Below are 20,917 nucleotides of genomic sequence, written 5' to 3'. Positions count from 1 at the left end.
TGGTCTGTGAGTTTTTAAAAAAAAATTTTGTCATGGTAAAACTACATAGCATAAAAGTTGCCATATTACACCCCCTCAGCCCCACATACAATTGCTTCCTGCTGCCAACCCCTTAGGACTCTCTCCTAATTTGGTGTCCATAAGGTTGCAGGAATCTTTGGTTTGGGCCTCCTTTTGTTTGAGAATCCCTCAACAGCAAAAGGATCTTTACACCTATACTGAGCCACCTGCCCCTCCTGGAGTGCTCGGCTCTGTGGGGAAAATGGCACGGGGTGTCGGGGCTGTGTCTAGTTCGGCTTCTTGCTTGTGCATCATCAGTGACTGAGTTTTGGTTTGTTGCTACTCTGACACTTGCCAGCCCAGTGTCCTTCCCCACCCCGTTAAACTCCTGACATATAGAACATATGCCATAATTAACAATCTTAATCTGTTGAACATATATAAAACTACCCAAATACAAAAATGTACATTTCCCAAGCATACATGGAGCATCTACAAACATTAGCAAAATGCCTACCCTTTAATAAAGCATGACTCAACCTATTGGAAGGGATTGGTATTAGATGGCAAGGGATGGCAGCATATACAAGTAATCTCAGCACTCTGAGAGGTTGAGATGGGAGGATCCTTCTGTAGAATAACATAGAGGACTTCTTACTCCCATCTAAGTGTAACCTGTACCATTGATGAATCTTCTCATCCTTCCCTCCTTTCCTTTTACTGTCCTCAGCCTAGAATAATCACCATTCTATTCTCAAACTCTGGAAGACCAACTTTTAAAGAGTTCACATATGGCTTTCAGAAGAACATAATGATCCTCAGCTCCACCCATGTTACTGCCAATGAGTTCATCTTTTTATGGCTGAATGGTGTCCCAGGGTGTGCATGTCTCACATTTGCTTTATCTGCTCCTCAGTTGTTGGATCCTTAGGGGTTTTGTTTCTGGGCTGTTGTGCAGCAGTAACCATGGAGGTGCTAATGTCTCCTTGACACATGACTCCATTTCCTTGGATGTGGACCCAGCAGTCCAACTAATTCTAGTTCTAATTTTGTAAGAAATTTGAAAATCTTTAGTACTAAACAATAAAAAAATTGAATTTCAATATTTGTGAGGTATAATTAAAGAAGTATTTGAAAATTTTCTCAACATTAAGGGCTTATATGGGCCGAGGAGATGGCTCAGTAGGATAAGCACTTGACTGGCAAATGCAAGGATCTGAGTTCAATCCCTGGTTCTGCAAAAAAAAAAAAAAAAAAAAGGGCTTATATTAGAAGAATGGAAAATAAGTGAACTAAGCATTCAATGTAATATATTAGAAAAAGAATAGCAAAATAAAGGCAAGTAGAGAAAGTAGATAATATGGGTAAAAAGGGTGATATGGTAAAATATATTAGCAATCATCAACAAAAAATTGATTTTTAAAAAACTAATAATATAGGTAATCACCTGACATTTATAGAAAAAGAAAAATAGAAAAGGAAAATTTATAGAAATTTTAAAATAATTTTATATTATTTATAGAAAGAGAAAATTAATGCAACTAAATAATATTAAGGATGTAAATTAGAAAATCATATATTATAGATTTGAAAAATAATAAATACTATGGATAATCTTATGCCAAAAATTAAAACTTAGAAAAAATTTTTTATACCTAGAACATAGTAGAAAGTCTCCACTGTGAAGAAAAATGGTAATTAAAAATATTTTAATAAAGAAGCACAGAGATTTAGATGGATTTATGACTATCTTACTCAGCAATCAAGAACAGATAATTCCATTCTTACTTTATTGAAACCCCACAAAGGGTGTCAGTCTAACTCATCCAGCAATATGGTACACAGATGCAAAATAAAGACAAAGAAAGTGTACCACTGAGGAGCTCTGGGATGACCAGTGTTCTCTATGGAACAGAGGGCTACAAGGCCAAAAGCTCATGGCTTTTATTGGTTTCACTCAGGGAGGTGAATGGAAGTCCAGCAGAGTGCTAGGGAAGAAGGACTGGCAGGCACTGGTTGTAAGGAGAAGCGGAGCAGTGTAGTATCAGGCACAGAGGCCCTTCAGTAAGCAGAGTAAGGATAGCGTGATGTATGCCAAGCTGGCTCCTTTGCTGCAGGAAGGTATAATTCTTTCTCACTCCATGGCCTCAGCTGAGATGCTATCTCATGTCTTAGCCCTGGAATCTTACAGGCTCCTGCTCTATCCCCCATTCTAGCCATCCGCAATGGGGACAATTTTTGCCCATGTGCTGCATTAAGACACTGGCATCTTGGCCTGACTTGATCACATTCTTTTAGCCAATTAAAGGAACATCTAGTTCTATATAGCCAGCTCTGCATTTCTCAGTGAATGAGATTGAAGGAAATGTCAGGTAAAGGTCAGGGCTTTGTTTTTCAGGGGACACAGCTTGGCAGTCTCCCACATCAGTTTATTCACCCAAGGATAAAACAGCAACAGTGACATCAAGGAAATAGCAGGCTGAAGGTCCCCCAAATTTATTTCTTCTTAAGAACAATTAAACTTCTGGTTCCCTGTGAGACCACCCTTGAAAGTCTTGTCTGTCATTGAGCTGAGAGTGAGATCACTCAGCACTAAAAGCCTCTTTCACAGGGGCAGGAACGTTAATCAAAAATATTAATGGAAACATTTTAAATTATGGCTGCCTGAAGAGGAGTATAGCTTAGTGGTATAGTGTGTATTTAGCATGTGCGAAGCCTGATGTTTAATCCCCAGCCCCATAATCATACACATCAAGTTGTGTCTGTCAGAGGCAAGGTTGACAGCTGCAGCACAGACTGCCCAAAAAGATTAAAATATAAAAGCTCAACAATGATATTTCCATGGGGGCTTTTTAAAGAAGATGTAACATATTTCAGGAGTCTAGACAGTCATATACATGTGTGTAGCTGTGTCCATGCTCAGGAAAACGTGAGAGGGCTCCAGAGGCTCTTAATATATAAAAGGGACAGTTAGAATAGTTAGTTAGTTAGTTAGTTAGTTAGTTAGTTAGTTAGTTAGTTTTTGAGTCAGGGACTTATTACATAGTCTAGGGTGGACTTGAAATCACTATGTAGCCCAGGTTGGCCTCAAACTCATGGTGACCCTCTTGCCTCAGCCTCCCCAAGTGCTTAGATTATAGGCATGCACCACCACATCCAGCTGGTTAAGACAGTTTTGATGTTCTTCCTCAGTTTACCCTGAAAGTTCCTTTACAGAAATGTATTGGTTTCCTCCAGGCCATTAAGAAACTTCTTTCTTTTTGAAACCCTTCCCTTCCCTTGCCTTCCCTTGCCTTCCCTTGCCTTCCCTTCCCTTGCCTTGCCTTGCCTTCCCTTCCCTTGCCTTCCCTTCCCTTCCCTTGCCTTCCCTTCCCTTCCTTTTCCTTCCCTTCCCTTCCTTTGCCTTCCCTTCCCTTCCCTTGCCTTCCCTTCCCTTCCCTTGCCTTGCCTTCCCTTCCCTTCCCTTCCTTTTCCTTCCCTTGCCTTCCTTTGCCTTCCCTTCCCTACCCTTCCCTTCCCTTCTCTTCCTTTCTTCCTCCCATGCTTCCTCTCTCTTTTCTTCCTTCCTTCTTTTCTTCCCTTCCCTTCCCTTTCCCTTTCCCTTTCCCTTTCCGTTTCCCTTTCTCCTTCCCCTTCCCTTCCCTTCCCTTTACCTCCCTCCCTCCCTCCCTCCCTTCTTTCTTTCCTTCCTTCCTTCCTTCCTTCCTTCCTTCCTTCCTTCCTTCCTTCCTTCCTTCCTTTTTTCTCACCCACCAGTACTGACCTTGCAATGCTAGGTAAGTTCTCTACTACTGAACTATATCCTTAGCTCAAGAAAAATCTTTGTCTGATTATTGGTTTATCAAGTAGGGACTTTGGGGCCACATGCAATAAAGAATATAGTTTAAAAATTTGTTCTGAAAAGTTGCTAAGCAGAAAGTAACTACGAATCCTGGAGATGGCGTATAATCTGGTGTCCAGGGCAGGCACGTTTCAGTTATCACACTTTGTAACTCTAAAACTTCTTTGTTTCATTTCATAATTTCTGTCTCTTCAGTGATATTTTCTATAAGGCGACCTCACTCTCAGACTTTCTTAGATTGTTTAGAAATAGTTTCCTTTAATTCATTGGCATTATTTTAAAAATACCTGATATAAAGTCCTTCTCTAGTAAATCCAACATCTGGAATTCCTCTGTGACATTTTGTACAGATCTCGTTCTTCCCATGTATGTATCATACTTTTTTTTTTCATGTCTCATCATTTTTTGCTAACAACTAGGCATTTGTTTTTTCCCAGTTTTTAGCTATTATGAATAATGTTGCTGTGAACATTCATGTGTGGACATATGTTTCCGTTTCTTCTGGGTATATTTCCGAGAGTCGAATGCTAGATCACATGGTAACTCGATGTTTCACTTTTTGAGGAACTGCCAAAATGCTACACCCTTCACATTTCCTGGGAAGCCTGTGAAGTTTCCAATTTCTCTGCATTCTCACCAACATTTTTCTTTTGCTTTTGCTTCTAGCCGCCTCCGGGGTTTAAAGTGGCATATCCTTGTTTCAATTTGCATTTCTAGGATGACTAATGATGTTAAGCATCTTTTCATGTGCTGATTGCCGTTTGCATAGCTTCTTAGGAGAAATCATTATCTGCTGCCATCATGGGAACCTGCTCTAAGCATAGCGCCACCCCTAACTGCAAGGGTACACGTTCCATCTTCCTACATGCAATAGCCCATGCTTCCAGGGCTCTTCTTTCTCTGACACTTCCTGTCACCTTTCCTGGTTTTCCCTCAACTCTAGGAACTCTAGGCATTAGATAGCTTGCTTGACTCACATCTTGAACATTTTCTGTTCTCTGTTCTCCTGTCCCCGAAGACCTCAGGATCTTAAACACCATCTTAGAGCTGAAGGCTCCCAAATTTCTGTCTCCAGCTATAATGCCCCTTGATCTTGTGTCTACTTCCCCTCACATCTCTATTTTGATGTTTGACACCTAACTTGTGCTCAAAACTGAATTCTTCACTTCCTCCTCTAAATCTGCCCTTCACACATCCTTCCCTCCTGGGAAAATGTCAGCTTCATCAAACCTGTAATTACTTGGGCTGAAACTGTAGTGTCATCCCTGAATCCTTGTCTCTCACACCTAAAATTCAATCTGTCAGTAAACCCAGGCGCTGTTATCTTCAAAATAGAACTCATGCTTGATATATACATTCAGGAGTCGTTTAAAAATAACAAGCAGGGGTGGAGGTAAAGCTCAGTAGTACAGACATTGACCTAGAGTGTCTGAAGTTCAGGATTCAATTCTCAGTGCTGTAAAAATGAATAAACTAGATGCAGATATTTAAGGACAAAACATGTGAAAAAGTAACATAAAGGCCCTACCTAGTGTATATCCACAATGTAAAATATGGCTGTAGTAAAGATTTGACAGAGACCGTATCCTAAGTAGGCCACAGAACTATTTGCATATTGTCCAATACTTTTCCTTGAAAATATGTATTGAATCACAGAGCTGCAGAAGAGACTGTAGTATTTATAATGAAGATGTTTTTTAACTATGGGACCATTTTAAACAGTCCTGTGACACATGTGGAGCAGGAGAGAGGAACCTGTATTTCTGGAGCCTGACTTTTGTCATATTCTATATACAGAATTATTTTATACATGGAACTCATTTGATTCTCTGACTGCTCTGTTTCTCATTTATGTATTTGGTGCAGGGTCTTACTACACAGCTCCGACTCGTAGTGATCCTCCTCTTTTCAGCCTCCCCAGCGCTGGGATTACAGGCGTGCACCAACACGCCTGCAATTGTTCGAGGCTCAGTGCACCCCAGGGCCAAGAATCAAACCCAAGCAGATGCTTAGTCCACTGAGCTATCTCACTGGCTCTCTGACTTTTTTTTTAAAAAGTTATAATTTATATTCAATAAACATTTGGAAAGTTCAATATACTTTGATAAATTGGAAGAATGTGCACAACTGGGAAAGTATCATCAAATCAGAATCAGGGGCTTATCCATCGCCATGCAAATTTCCTTCTACCCCTTTGTAGGTTCCTCTTTCCATCCTTCCCAGACCCCAAAGCACCCGCTGATCTGTTTCTTGTTGCCATAGATTAGTTTGCATTTTCAAGAGATTCACATAGATGCAACAATAAACCTCATTTGACCTTGTTCACATCTTATGATCAAAAAAATATGTTCAAAGAAGTTATGTAACTTCCATAAAATCATACAATAAGAAATGGACCTGGGATTCCAACCCCACTCTGCTTGTCACCTCTGTGTTTTAAAAGTGAAGCTTTGAGTGGTTAAATAAATTGTCAAAACTTATAATGCCTGCAAGTGGCCAAAGTAGGACAAAACTCACTATGCCACACACCTCTTGGTTATTTATGTGGCTACTGGCAAGAGCCTATGACTCATTTTAGATTTTGCTAAGTCTCAGCCATTAACTTGACTGTGCTGTTGCCTCCCCAGAGCAGACCCAGTGTAGGATGTTTTGATAGAAGCTTCCATCAGCACCTTGCTTCGATTTGTCTAAGTCAACTCCTTTAGAGACTGCTTTTGATTTATCTTGAAACATTGTTCTTTTTAGAAAGGCACCTGACTGAGCTTGAACGAACCATTTGTCAGTTGAGGTTTCTCTCTCCTTCTTTCCCCTCCTTTCCTTTCTTTCTCCATTCCTCCTTTGCTTCACTTACATTTTCCTTAGTTTCTCTTTTGAAGTACTTATGGGGCTGGCGAGATAGCTCACCAGGCTAAAGTGCCTGCTTAGGCATGCTTAGGCAAGCTTACACAAGTGCAAGGACTGTGGTTAGATTCCTGGGACTGCATGCTGCACCAGCCCTGCCCCTGGACGTGCTGAGCTGGCCAGAGTTCAGGTGTAGTGGTGTACGCCTATAGTCGCAGCGCTGGGGAGGCTGCAAACAGGAGGATCTCTATGAGTCTGAGCTGTGTAGTGAGACCCTGTAACAATCAAATACATTAAAAAATAAAGTACTTATGTGTAGTGCTTGGGATGTAGCTCAGTGGTAGAACACTTGCTAGCATAAGCAAGGTCCTGGATTTAATCCCAGCATCGTAAGAGTAAAGCAAAAGGGACTCATTTTATCCTGGGTCTTTCTCATCACTTTCGTTATCTCTTACTTATACTCTTGGTGGCCTAGACTACCAGAATTATCCGTGCCAAACAGTAAAAATTTTGGTTTATGAATCTTGAAAACTGTGACATGTTACTACCTGATTTCTAATCAATATATTTATTAGGATGCTTTTGTATCTAAAAGATCACATTACTTTTACCTAAAATGTCTATTTAATACCAGAAAAGTGTCACCTGTGGGTTAGCCATTATTTACATAATAAAGAACGAAGTTACAACTAGAGACCATACTCATAAGTGAAATAAATCAGAATCACATGTGTAAACATTGTTTCTTCCCCCTAGTTTAAGAAACCTAAACAACAAATAAAATCTGAAAGGTACAATAGATATTGTGCAAGGGAAAGAAACTACTCAAAAGAAAGAACAAATGGGATGGGGGCAAGGAGAAAAGAAAGAAGGAAGGAAATACACAAAATATAGCTAAGATAATTGTACTACTAATTTCTATTGGTTTATTGAAAAGAATGGCTAATGCTTAATTATTTGATCAATTTTGTATGCCTGTATCTGATAATCTGAACAACTACTCTGAAGATAACAGTAGGCAATATAACAACCATTGTTAATTACCTATCATCTTGTTTGGAAATCCTGTATCATTTTCTTTTTTTTTCCTATTTTTTTCTCTTTAAAATAAAAAAAGAGAAAGCAATCTATAATACTGTCTCAGAAATATATTGAAATTATTGAATATGTTTCATAAAAGCATAGAAAACCTTTCACAGTATTTTTACATCTTTTTAAAAAATGATTTTGTTCAATCCCCGGTTCCACCAAAAAAAAAAAAAATGAGTTTAGTTGTGTACAATTATTGTGCTCTCCATTGGCCAAGCATTGGCTGTGACTCATCCACATGGCTGCACTGACGAAGGTTCTACAATCTGAGGTACAGGATCTCAGGATAAATCCTGAGGGCATTTCACTGACCTTATCAGACCCAAAAGCCTCAACTCTTGTTGCACAGGTCCTGCTTTACCTTGGTCTTAACCATCCAGTAGAAAAGTATGAAGACGAAATATAGGAAGTAAAGCCATGTTGTTATGTTGAGCTGTGGGGGACTCAGGTCAATAATTTCTGACATTGCCAGTTAAACAGAAGACCCAATGCTATTATGGGCTACTGGACTCTTTTAGAATATTTTGCTGAGTTTACACACCCATAATATTCAATAATGGAACTTAAAAAAAATGGGGTATAACTATGAATGTCCATTTTGTATCTGTGTATTCAAAGTGGTTGGGATAGATATATAGTTGCATTCTCTTAATGAATAGAATGATTTGTTCTAATGGTGTTTGTAAATAGGATCACAAGTCTGCATCTTGTACAGCAATTAACCACTAAGAAAAGTAGATGCAGTGTAGTATTTGTTGAAACTGTACTTTCGATTTGATTTGAAACTGTCTCATTGCTATATGTTTATCAATAAAACTTTGAAAAGAAAAAAAAATTATTGTGCTCTCTGGATGCCAGGTTAAACATCAGAAACCATAAGCTTTAAGGAATCTGAAGGCATCAGCTAACTAACCTAGAAAAGATAATGTTCTGTAACCACTGGACTAACGTACTTAAGGGTTGAGAGGTATTTATAGCTCCCTTATCCCAAACCAAAAGTGCAAATACTCTAGGAAAATATGTCAATATATACATAATTGATATATGAGCCATATTTATAAAAATGCAAGCCAGAGAGGAGCAGAAATAATCTCCAGAGTCTGGCTGCACAAGCCTCATATTCTCAGAGTTATGCCCAGCCAAGTCAGCCAAGCAAGAAGAAAGTACAATGCTAAACAATTTTTCAGTGACATTGGGAGGGAGATGAGTCAAACTCAATCCTCTTGAAAGGTTCCAGGTTATAGATTTGATCTCATATTTATGAGACCATGAACCAATGTTTAAGTCTTTTTAGAGCCAGATGAACTATATACATGGATCTTGACAATTTTTAATAAAAAATAAATAAAATATAACCCTTACAAAGATTTTTATGACTTCTATACTTGCAAAACCTGTTTCTTCTCTGGTATTTTCAATATCTCTGGTACTATCTTTTATTTTCATTGGTTCATTTGTTTTATATAACATACCAAGCTTATAACTAGGGTGAAATTCATATAGTTGATAAGAAAGGAATATAAACATAGTGTGGTTAGGAAAAGAAGGCAAAAGTTTTTGTTTAACATCTCCAGCTACAAACCATGTAATCAAGCGACAGGAGTGTAACATGAACAATAAGGTAAAAAGGAAGGAGTGAAATGTCCTAATTCTGGCCAGCTCTCAGCTCTTTCTGACTTCAGTGATGTTTTATTCTAGAGTCACCAAGTTCCTGGATTTTGCTATTTTTGTATGTCCCACATTCTGTGGGTGCACAGCAGAGAAGACACAAAATGTAGGAAGAAATGAGGCTACACCTCTATTTTCAATCACATTGGCAAAGTTCTCCGCCCTCTCCACATCTCACTTTTCCCATATGTCAAATGTACCCACCTCACAGAGTGCTGCTGAGATAAAAGAAATTGTGCATGCCCAGGGATTAGCAAATAGCAAATAGAAGAGAAGGCCTCTTGCACGGTAGTGATTTAGAATGGGAAAAACTAAAACCATAATAGGTTGGTTTCATGGACAGTGAAGCCCTGGACATGCTCTAGGTAAGCTCCTTCTTTCCTTGCTTGGCCTAGACAGAATTTGTTCTTCTGTCTTGGTTAAAGCAACCACCACCAGCTAGGCATTTGGTGCATGCCTAGAACTCCAGCATTCTGGGAGGCTGAGGCAAGAGGATCACAAATTTGATCCTAGCATCCCAGCCTGGGCAATTTAGTGACTTTGTGAGACCCTGACTCAAAAAATAAAGAAAGAAATAAAAAATAAACCAGGGCTGAATATGTAGCCTAGTATGCAGAGGCCCTAGGTCCAATTTCTGTTTACTAGGAAAAAGAAAGAAAGCAGAAAGCTATCAACCAACTCTTTCCATGCTGCTGAGACTTTCCATTAAAGCCAAAGAACCTTGAGCTCTGGAGTTCTCAGGAAACATGCACTTTTGAAGCCTTACATTCTCTAAAGATTGTTTGCCTGTTCTGTAGTCTACTTTATAACAGAAATGCATTTGGTTCTTGTTGCCCCTAAGCTTCTTAGCATATATGTGTGTCACTCCAGGCAGATGTAGGTTGAACTACTGGAATATGGTATAGGCTCCAAGGGTATAAAGAACCCAGGCGGAGAAAAAGGCTGACTCCCAGTCCTTAGGATCTACAAGTCAGGCAGGATGACAGAAGCAGCTCCTCGGTCCCAGGCGGGAATGCAGGCTGCGTGAGGACCTGCAGCCAGCATGGTATCGGCGTGCTCCAGCTCTCAGGGGCATTTCCTTATTCTTGATTGTCTTGGATCAGTTACTGAAGTAGAGTGGGAGGGAGGAAGGCAATGCACCATGGCATGTTGACAGAATACTTTCCAGGAAGGAAAGGCTTTTAAGGAAAAAAATGGAAGTAATGTAGTATGGGAGAAAGAGCTACACTGGGATGTAGTTGAGGTAGAGGTTGGCCTCAGCCTGTTCTGCAGGAGCCAGGCTTTGGAGCATGAAGAAACTATACATTGCCTTCCTTTGAGCTAGCTGGGTTTTGCTTATGGGGCCTGATGGGCTTTCAAATGCTCCAGAAGGCTTGGGATATGGTCAGTGGACCACTTGGTCTTGAGCTCAATCCAACATCTGCTTTGCTGTAAAGAGAGTGCCCTGGTCTATAGTGATGCTACATAAGATCCAGGCCAGGAAAGACCCAAAGACCTGTAAGGACAGTGGTGCCAGGTGCAGCCCTAGAGGCAAATTCTTACCAGAATCACATACTGGTTTCTATGAAGATGAACTGCTGGTGTTCTCCACACGTCAGTGGCATGCCTCATTTGGATTGCTGGATTAAATTTTTAATTCATTTTCTTGCTCTGCCCTCATCTGCCCCCTGGAGTCTATTCTTAATATAGCAGCAAAAGTGGCCCTTACAAAGGTGAAGTCAGAGACTGCATTAGCCTTCCACTAGCTTCCCATCTCAGGCAGGGAAAGTCCAAAGCACTTCAATGAACTACAAAGCCAGCTATGCTTTTGCCCCACCTCCATGCCTTTCTGATCTCATCTTCTTACTGTCCCTCACTAAGAGAGCTCAACCACCCTGGCTTCCTCAGTCATGCTCGTGCCTCAGGGCCTTTGCCTGTGCCATCTCCTTTTCCTGGAGTGCTAGTTCAAAAGCAGCCTCATAACTATCCCCTTGCCCCGTCAGGTCTTGGCTTCACTATCTGGGGTCATACAGGGCTTAGTCAAGGAAGCAGAACCACTGTGTGTCATGGGATAAGGGAATTGTTAGGGTTAGATCTTACACAGACATGGAACAGTGGGGAAGTGAAAGCCTGGAATAGTTTTGTGGCATCAGATAGTCATTAACCAGTTCTGCCAAAGCACAGCCATGAGAGAATAAAGGCAGAGCTGGGAGGAAAACCTGAGAAGCCAAAAATTTGACCACTGAAGTGGACTGTGAAAGGGGTATTCGTGGAAACTTTCTTCCCACCGACTTTGCCCTGACGTATAGCAGAGGGCCGAGGGCCATTCTTAGCTGTTCATCTAAACATATTTACCTTCCAAATAAAAACAAGAAAAAAGAAACCTGCTTCTACTTAACATGATTCCTCTACTTCTCAAACAACTGAAATCACAAAATTCCACTGCAGCCATATTAGAGTTACATTCATTCTGCTTCTAGCTGAGTTAAGCTCCTCTTTGATAGTCTGAGACTCAAAATCATAGGGCTTAAGGTTCACATCTATGAACACATTATGTTAGAGTGTTGAGAAATGGGACAGGATAAAAACAAATTAACTGGTGTATGTATATGTCCATGGAAGTAAGGAAAAATATTAATAAATCTGTTTCTGCAAGAGATCATCCTTGTGTTTGTTAATTTTCCCATCTGTTTCCCATTGGCTGTAGACAACAGCTGAGAAAAGAAACATAACAAGAAAAGAAGCCATGGGACCTGAAGGTTCCTCTGGAACCTTCTAGAAGCCAGCATTGGCGACCCACTTCCACGAGATGAGAAAGTCCTGCTGTACAGCACTGTGCTTCATGGGTCAACCAGCACCCACATCTCCCTCTGAATAGTTTTTACTGGGACTCAATGATAAACCAGAAATTATTTCTCAAAAGGAAAATAGTTATCCATGGGAATGGCAGAAGTTTGCTGCTATAGCTAAAAGGTCTAAATTGAGGAGCCAGCCCCAGGCTCTATGCAGCATCTCCTTCTGTCCCAGGCCCTGGGGTCATACTGGAATCTACATGGGATTTGGCCTTACAGTGCACAAGGCAGAGCAGCTTTCACAGCAGCCTGGACCTGCTGCAGCCCTGTCATTTTCTGGGCAGCCCATTCAAAACAGGGAAGCCTTTGCATTGTTAGGCAAGCGGGTCAAAGTAGCAATCTCAAATAGGTATGTTGCCTCCAAAATATGCTAACATCACTGGGCATTCTGCTTTTCTCATTAATTAGAAGGGGCTATATACAGCAAATATTCTTGACCTTGGAAAGGATATCCTAACAAGGCCCAGTCCTCTGGATGCTTAGAAATTTCAGTGCAGTGGTAGGCTCCTAAATTATGGTGTTTTATAGCCTATTTTCCAGCCCTTGGATGTCATCCTAGGGTCATTGCTACTTCCTGCTCACCAAAAGGTCCAATCAGCATGAAATCCTATCCTTGCAGCCCCATTTCAAATTGTTAAAACCCCAAACTCCATTTCCCCACTATTACCTACTCAAACTTTATGTGCTACAAATGGTGGAATTCCTAGCATTCTCTACAGATGAAGTGTAGGTCTCCAAATAGATCCTTCAGTATTTTCATTTGCCGTAATATTAAATGGATAGTCCTTGCCTCCTCCTAGTAAATTTCTACTCTGCTTCAAGGCAGAGGATCTCCCCTATGAAAGCTGTCCCTCATCCCCCTACACTATGTTCCTGTTATCCTCATATTCCTTGACTGTGTATTTTCTCCACCAATTAGAATCACTGATTACACATAAATTCTTTTTTTAACATTTGTTTTTTAATTTATTTTTGTGTGTGTATTTGGTACAGGGTCTCACTCTGCAGCTCCGACTTATAGTGATCCTCCTGTTTTCAGCCTCCCCAGCCCTGGATTTACAGGCATGCACCACTATGGCCAGACACAGCCACCAGCTCAGCCCCTCTTCCTTAACAAGACCTTGGTTTAGTGCCTTCCCTGGGGCTCAATAAATGTCATCTGAATTAACTTAGCTTCCTTCTTTTTTAATTTTTTAATTAATTTTATTGAGAAATAAATAACGAGACAGTTTCAAAACAGGTTAGTAGGACAGTTAGAATAATTAATTCATTGCATATTGTTGTCTTCATAGTAGTTATTCATAGTACAAGATGCAGACATGGTATCCTGTCCAAATACTATTAGTACAAATCTTTCTTCTCATTGAATTAAGAGAAAGTAGCTGTATATCTATCCTAACTATCTTGTATATACAGATACAAAATGGTCCTTCATTTATATCCCCTTTTTTTTGTTTAGTTTTGTCAGAGATGGGTATTCCATTGCCCTTTAAATATTGTAGGTGCGTGAATTCAGCAAAATATTCCAATATAGTCCAGTAGTGCATAATAGTAGTGGGTTATCTGTAGGACTGGCAATGTCAGAAGCTGTTAAGTTGAGCCTTTTACAGCTCAGTATGTTAATATGGCTTTATCTTTTATACCTCGTTTTTATACTTTTCTGCTGGATGGTTAAGACCAAGATAAAGCAAGACCTATATAACACGAAATGTAACTTTTGTATCTGACAAGATCAGTCAAATTAAGAATTAATGAATCAAAAAGCTGGTTCTTTGAAAGATTAAATAAAACTGATAAGCCCCTAGCTAATCTCATCAGAAAGAGGAAAGAAAAAATTCAAATACAAGTAATAGGGAATGAAAAGGGTGTAATTACCACAGACCCAGCACAAATTCAGAAGATCACCGATAGCTACTTTGACAATCTTTACTCTCACAGAATAGAAGACACAAAAGAAATGGACAGATTCCTAGAATGGTACAAATTACCAAAACTGAATCAAGAAGATATAAGAACTCTCAATAACCCAATAACAGCCAATGAAATATGAAATGTAATTAAAAAAAACCTACTGACAAAAGTCCAGGTTCTGATGGATTCATAGCTGAATTCTACAAGAAATTTACAGAAGATATAATCCCTATACTCCTCAATCTCTTCAATGAAATAGAAAAAGAAGCAACCCTCCCAAAATCATTCCTGGAGACAAGTATTATACCAATACCCAAACCAGGGAAAGGCACAACTAAAAAAGAGAATTACAGGCTAATCTCCCTCATGAACATAGAAGCAACAATCCTTAGCTTCCTTCTTAGTCAGTTGTCATTCAAGTAGCTGTAATCAGTGCAGGGCAGCAAGAGTGATCTTAGCTCATGCCTATATTGAATAATAAATAGGCCTAATTTTCTTCTATGTTAATTTTATAATCACTTTTTTCCCCCCTCTGATACTGAAGAACCCCTGGTCTTCACACTGGGCTATATACCCTGCTCTTTTTTTCTTTTATTTTGAAACATGATTTTGCTAAGTAACTAAGTTATCCAGGCTGGGTTTGAACTCATCAACTTCCTCATCTCAGCCTCCCAGAGTGCTAGGATTAATTATAGGCAAGGACCACTTCACTCAGCCTAATCATATATTTTATAGGTAACATATGAGGATGCAACTCTCACCATCCCTACTTCTACAAAAATTTGGAAATAAAAGTATACATAATAAATAAGAAAATACACATAAAATAGATAAAATTTCTCATATGTTGGAAGAAAGCTGAGATTTTCTCTGTAAATACGTGACCCAGGAAGGGCAGGCCCCAAAGTTCAGCTTAGCTCAAATCACATAGGACTAAGTTGGGGTTATGATCATAAAAGCTCTTAGTAGTCTCACTTAGTGGCTCTCACAAGCCATGGCCTAGCAAAGACAAGAACATCTGAGGGCTTGGAGCTGGTAGGATTGGTCTCTGGCCTGCCTTGAGTTTACTTGGCCCACACTGGTGTCCACAGCACCTGCGACTGGGGCCTTGGAGAGAGGGTGTGGCAGACTATCACAGCCTCCGCCATACATCACAGCCGCCCCTTTTTCTGTTCCTGTTGGACCTGACAGGTAAACTTCTGGTCATAATTTGGCTTTGTCACACTATGGTGGATGTGATTGTTGCCGTTCTTACTGTCAGTTGATAAATAGCCTTGTGAGTGTGGTTAGTTGGCTTCTTCCAAGATAGCCTGACCCAATCAAGTCTCTGGGACTAGAAGTGAGGACTCTGACCCAGTTTGGGCAGTTAGCCCAATTCTGCCCCAGCAGCTTGACCTCCTCGCTATCACCACCTTCTAAACCTTGGTGGTTGCTGGTCTGGAGACTCCCTGGGGACTCCCCCGCTGCCTGAGTCCCATGTGTCCCATTCAGAGTCTTTCCACATATATGTCTTTTTGCATCTGTCACACTAGGGCTAGCATGGCCCATAAACTATGAATCCCATTCTTAAATCATAATTTAAGATTTTTTTTATTTAGGGCACAGTTAACACATTGATAAAGTAATACTCCTATAAATGTATCCAGTGGTGTTACATACCATAGCAATTGGATACCCACCATATGTATTTTTAAATGCTTAAGTCAGCTGTTCATTAACAGTTGGGAATTTTACGTGGTTCCTTTTGGTTCTTTATCTCATATTTCCATTTTCTTTCTCACAGAAAACTTTACCCTACTGTAATGTAATTTTTTCCTGAAAATCTTTCATTGTTCATTCTAGCATAAATTGTTGCAACAGATATGCATGCATACATTTTCTGAAATTAAGTTTTATTTTTATTTCCTGGGGCCTAAGTCTTTAAATATTTTAATATATCTTCCAGTGTGAATTATTAGTACTACTACATAATTAATCAAAATATCATAAATGTTACAAATTTTATGGGTATTCAACATATACCAAAGGATTTTTCTGAAAGTACCTCTCTTAGTGAGAATGAGGCTACATGTAAAAAAGTTAATGTATCTCTAGATGAATAAAGCTAATAGTATTATTATAAATTTCTTGATTATTGTAACTGTGGAAGCAGGTTTTACATAAATTCTTTATTTCATGTGAGGATCAACCCCAGGCATGTTTTCCCGCTGAGTTACATCCTGAGCCTTGTTTGTTTGTCTCTTTGTTTAGGTACTGGGGATTGAATTCAGGGTCTTTGCAGTGAGTTACATTGCCACCTTTTTAAATTTTATTTCTAAACAGGGTAACGCTAATTTGCACAGGTTGGGTTTCTACTTGCAGTCCTCCCGCTTCAGCCTCCCAGAGTGCTGAGATTACAGCTGCGCTGCACCAGGCCCGGCCGCCCTTTTTATTTTTTGTTTTGCACCCAGTCTTGTTAAGTTGCCCAGCCTGACTACAAACTTATGGACCTCCTGCTTCAGCCTTCTGAGTCACTGAGGTTATAGGCATGTGCCCCCGCATCCAGTACTTCTATTCCAGTTTTCAGCATTATAAATAAGAAGAATAAGGGGAAAACTTGTTCACATAAAAAAGAACAGATGGGAACGGAGGGAGTTTTGTTGTAGTACTGTTGCTACATTTTTGGTATTTCTTCTGAGCTATATGCTAGAAATCATCCCATTGCCTGGCAGCTGACAGCTGCATTCCATCCACCTTCAGTTCTGTTAGTTGAAAGAACTGGCAACCTCGGAGCTTATCAAACAATCTAGTCTTTGCAGTCTCCCTACCTCAATTCCTGGCAGAATGCTGAATTGTGACTTTACTCACTGCTATTTGTTTTACACTCAAGGCAAAGCACCAGAGTTATTTTGTATATACAGATATATATATATTTTTTCTTTTTTTTACTACAAAATGGTCCCTCATTTATATCCCCCCCTTTTTGTTTACTTTTGTCAGAGATGGGTATTCCATTGCCATTTAAATATTGTAGGTGCGTGAATTCAGCAAAATAATCCAGTATAGTCCAGTAGTCCATAATGGTAGTGGGTTATCTGTAGGACTGGCAATTACAGAAGTTGTTGACTTAAGCCTTTTGCAGCTCAGCATATTAATATGGCTTTACTTTTTATATCTCATTTTTATACTTTTCTTATACTTTATAAGACCAAGATAAAGCAAGACCTATATTTAAAAAAAAAACGTAACTTTTGTATCTGTCAAGGTCAGTCAGATCCCCTCAGGACTTACCCTTAAACCCTGCACAGCAGTTTGTAGATCTTTTGTCAGTATCAGCCATGTGGATAAGTCACAGCCATTAAAATAGCATAAATATACAGCTACTTTCTCTTAGTTCAATGAGAAGAAAGTTCTGAACTAATAGTGTTTAGATAAGACAAGTCTGCATCTTGTACTATGAACAACCACTACAAAGACAACAATATACAATGTATTAATTATTGTAACTGTACTACTAACCTTTTTTTCGTGGAACCAGGGATTGAACTCAGGCCCCTGTGCTTGCCAGGCAAGCGCTTAGCCCACTAGCCATATCCCCGCCCCCCCCCACTAACCTGTTTTGAAACTATCTCATTGCTACTTCTTTCTCAATAAAATTATTTCAAGAAAATTGATATGATACCAAAAAACAAAAACAAAAAAACACCAGAGTTAGCACAGTGTGTGAGGGAGGTGTGTGGTCCTCCTGCAAAGAGAATGGAGTGTGGGCGTGCCCGCGAGTTCCCAGGAAAGTGTACAAGACCACCAGGCTCTGGAACTTAATTCTGTTTCACTTTCACATCATGATCTCTGTGGCAAATCTTACTGCTGTCTGTGGGCTCAGGGGTTCATGCTGCCTGGTTTTAAGAATTCTACTGAGCTATCTCCCTGGCCCCTTGTTTATCTTCTTAACAAGACCATTTTCACCTTGCTGAGTAGGTTTCACTCACTCTGCCTCTCCTTATTGGAGTGGAAATAGGGGAATCAGAAGCAAACCATGCTTATTAACCTTCGCAAATATGATATAGACTCCAGTTGTTAAAAGGCACCCATTTTCATTTTTTTCTTTTACGATAGGTTAATTTTTCTCCAGTCTCAGAGAAATGGATATACCTGTAGTTATTAGCCAGTGAGACGTTTACTAGCTTAAGGGTTGAAGCTGTTTACTAAAATAAATGTAATTATCCCCCATTAATTTCAGAGGCCATCTGATTGGCTTATACTACATAGTGGATGTCTGCTGTTTTTGCCTACTGAGTCTTTACCTCCTGTGTACTGGGGATGGGGAGCACCCCAACCAGTGCCCAGGGATCTGGTGCCATGAGGCTGGCCTCCCTCCATCTCTGCTCTTTTAGCTCTTGGTTAAGCAAAAGATAGGGACTCTGGCCTAAGCTATTGGAATTACTGATCAGGTGGGTACAGGTCTGTAAATGCTGAGGTCTGTGTGGAGGTCCTGGCCAGAGGGCGATTCAGCCCAGGAGGGGACAGAGAGACAGGAGATGGAGTTGCAGGAAGACTATTCTGACGCTCTCCTCTTTGCCTCCAAGTCCAAACTACTACCTGCCTACTCCTGCACCACTGCAACCCTTGTTTTCCTCTGGTCTGCCCTGGCTCTGGCATCTTTAATAAGATTTTTTCCCCCAATATTCAGCCCCAGTGAAAAAATGACACTTACTGGGTAGGATACTCATGGAGTATTGTGATCTCTACATCTATGGTTGAGTATGTTCCCCTGGGGCTCGTATGTTGGGAGCTTGGTCCCCAGGATGATGTTGTTGAAAGGTGATACAACGTTTAAGAGTTGGGCATAGGAGGAGGTTCTCAGGCCTGGAGGCACTGTCCACAGATAGCCTCCCGGGTAGTTCTTGCAGGGGTGCTGAGTTAGTTCTCACAAGAGCAAGCTGTTGTGGAGCCCAACCACTCTCTCTGGGCGGGTAATCCCTTCCCTGTTACAGGCATTCTCGAGGCTGTGGCCCTGTCTGTCATGCAGTGGTGCAGCTGGCCCTTACCTGAGCCGGAGCCAAGCAGTGTGGGCTTCGGGGTTCTACAACTGCGGGGCAAATAAACCTCTGTGCATTATGAACGCCCAGTTTTTGACATTCATGATAACAATGAAAAGTAGACTAATCCTTTTTCTCTCTTTATTTTTCTTTCTTCCTAATTTCCCAGTATGGCTTACTTCTGAAATGTTTGAGTGTGAGGCGGGGGTGGGGCGCCGCCCGGCCTTGGGTCAGGCCCTGTGTCTGCAGCCCAGTGGGCGCTCGGGCCGGACATGGCTACTTGTGTGGCCCTGCTGGCCCTGGCCGTAGGCAGCCGCTGGTGGTACTGGTCGCTGACCGCTGCCCGAGGACCAAGGCCGCTCTGTGCCGCGGGGACAGCACCGGCCTTCCCACCTGCGGCGGTTGCGACAATGCAGAGGCATCTCTCCTCCCGAAACCCAGCAGAGGGCAAAGTGTTGGAGAACGTTGGTGTATTTGAGGTGCCAAAGCAGAATGGAAAATACGAGACGGGGCAGCTTTTTCTTCATAGTGTTTTTGGCTACCGGTGTGTTGTCCTGTTTCCCTGGCAGGCCAGACTGTATGACCGGGAGGTGGCTTTTGCAGCTTCAGAAAAAACAGAGAATCCTGCTTGCCACGGCTCTAAGGAGGTGAAAGGCAAAACTCACACTTACTATCAGGTGCTGATTGATGCCCGAGATTGTCCACATATATTGCAGAGATCTCAGACAGAGGCTGTGACCTTCTTGGCTAACCATGATGACAGCCGGGCCCTCTATGACATTCCAGGCCTAGATTATGTCAGCCATGAAGACATCCTCCCCTACACCTCCAACTATCAAGTTCCCATCCAGCATGAGCTCTTTGAGAGATTTCCTCTGTATGACCAGATAAAAGCGCCCCCCTTTTGTGGCTCGGGAAACACTCCCAGCCTGGCAAGAAAAGAATCACCCCTGGCTAGAGCTGTCCGATGTCCACCGCGAGACAACTGAGAACATTCGTGTCACTGTCATCCCTTTCTACATGGGCATGAGGGAAGCCCAGAATTCCCATGTCTACTGGTGGCGCTACTGTATCCGCTTGGAGAACCTAGACAGTGATGTGGTACAGCTCTGGGAGCGGCACTCCGCCACCTTGGAGACAGTGCGAGGCCGAGGGGTGGTGGGCAGGGAACCAGTGTTGGCCAAGGAGCAGCCTCCATTCCAGTACAGCAGCCATGTCTCCCTGCAGGCCTCCAGTGGGCACATGTGGGGCATGTTTCGCTTCGAGAGACCTGATGGCTCCCACTTTGATGTCCAGATCCCACCTTTCTCCTTGGATAGCAATAAGGATGAGAAGACACCACCCTCAGGCCTTCACTGGTAGGCCAGCTGAGGCCTTGAGTGCCTAGGCTGGGCCCCTCAGGTCAGCTGTAAACCGACAATTGCTGCAAAACTTTTCTCCCTCCATCATGGCCCAAATGGGTCTCTTCATCCTTTGCACATTTGATTGCAGGGCTCTATTTTGGTGTGAGGGTGGGGGTTTGTAGTTACCTGTTTTCTTGAGAAGACCCACCTAGGTCTCTTCAGGCTGGCTGGCTTCCTTATAAGCCCTGCCTCTTTCATGTTCCCATAAACCTTTCCATCAAGGAACTGTTCAGCTGCCACAGACCTGGAGGAGTTTCCCGACCTGTCACAAGTTGTCTGGAACATGAAGTTAGGTCAATAAACTAGTGCTCGCCG

General features: G+C 41.4%; 1 pseudogene across 1 annotated transcript; it reads left to right on the top strand.

Annotated features, from left to right (window-relative positions):
- Positions 1 to 19,471: 19,471 nt before the first annotated feature.
- On the top strand, positions 19,472 to 20,707 carry LOC101577110 (annotated as a pseudogene). The gene has a single exon (XR_192802.2). The product of XR_192802.2 is annotated as a polymerase delta-interacting protein 2 pseudogene (transcript).
- The last annotated feature ends 210 nt before the right edge of the window (positions 20,708 to 20,917 follow it).

This window comes from Octodon degus, unplaced genomic scaffold, assembly GCF_000260255.1.
Source record: "Octodon degus isolate 3935 unplaced genomic scaffold, OctDeg1.0 scaffold00158, whole genome shotgun sequence".
NCBI classification, from domain to species: domain Eukaryota; kingdom Metazoa; phylum Chordata; class Mammalia; order Rodentia; family Octodontidae; genus Octodon; species Octodon degus.
This window is presented reverse-complemented; position numbering and strand designations above follow the sequence as displayed.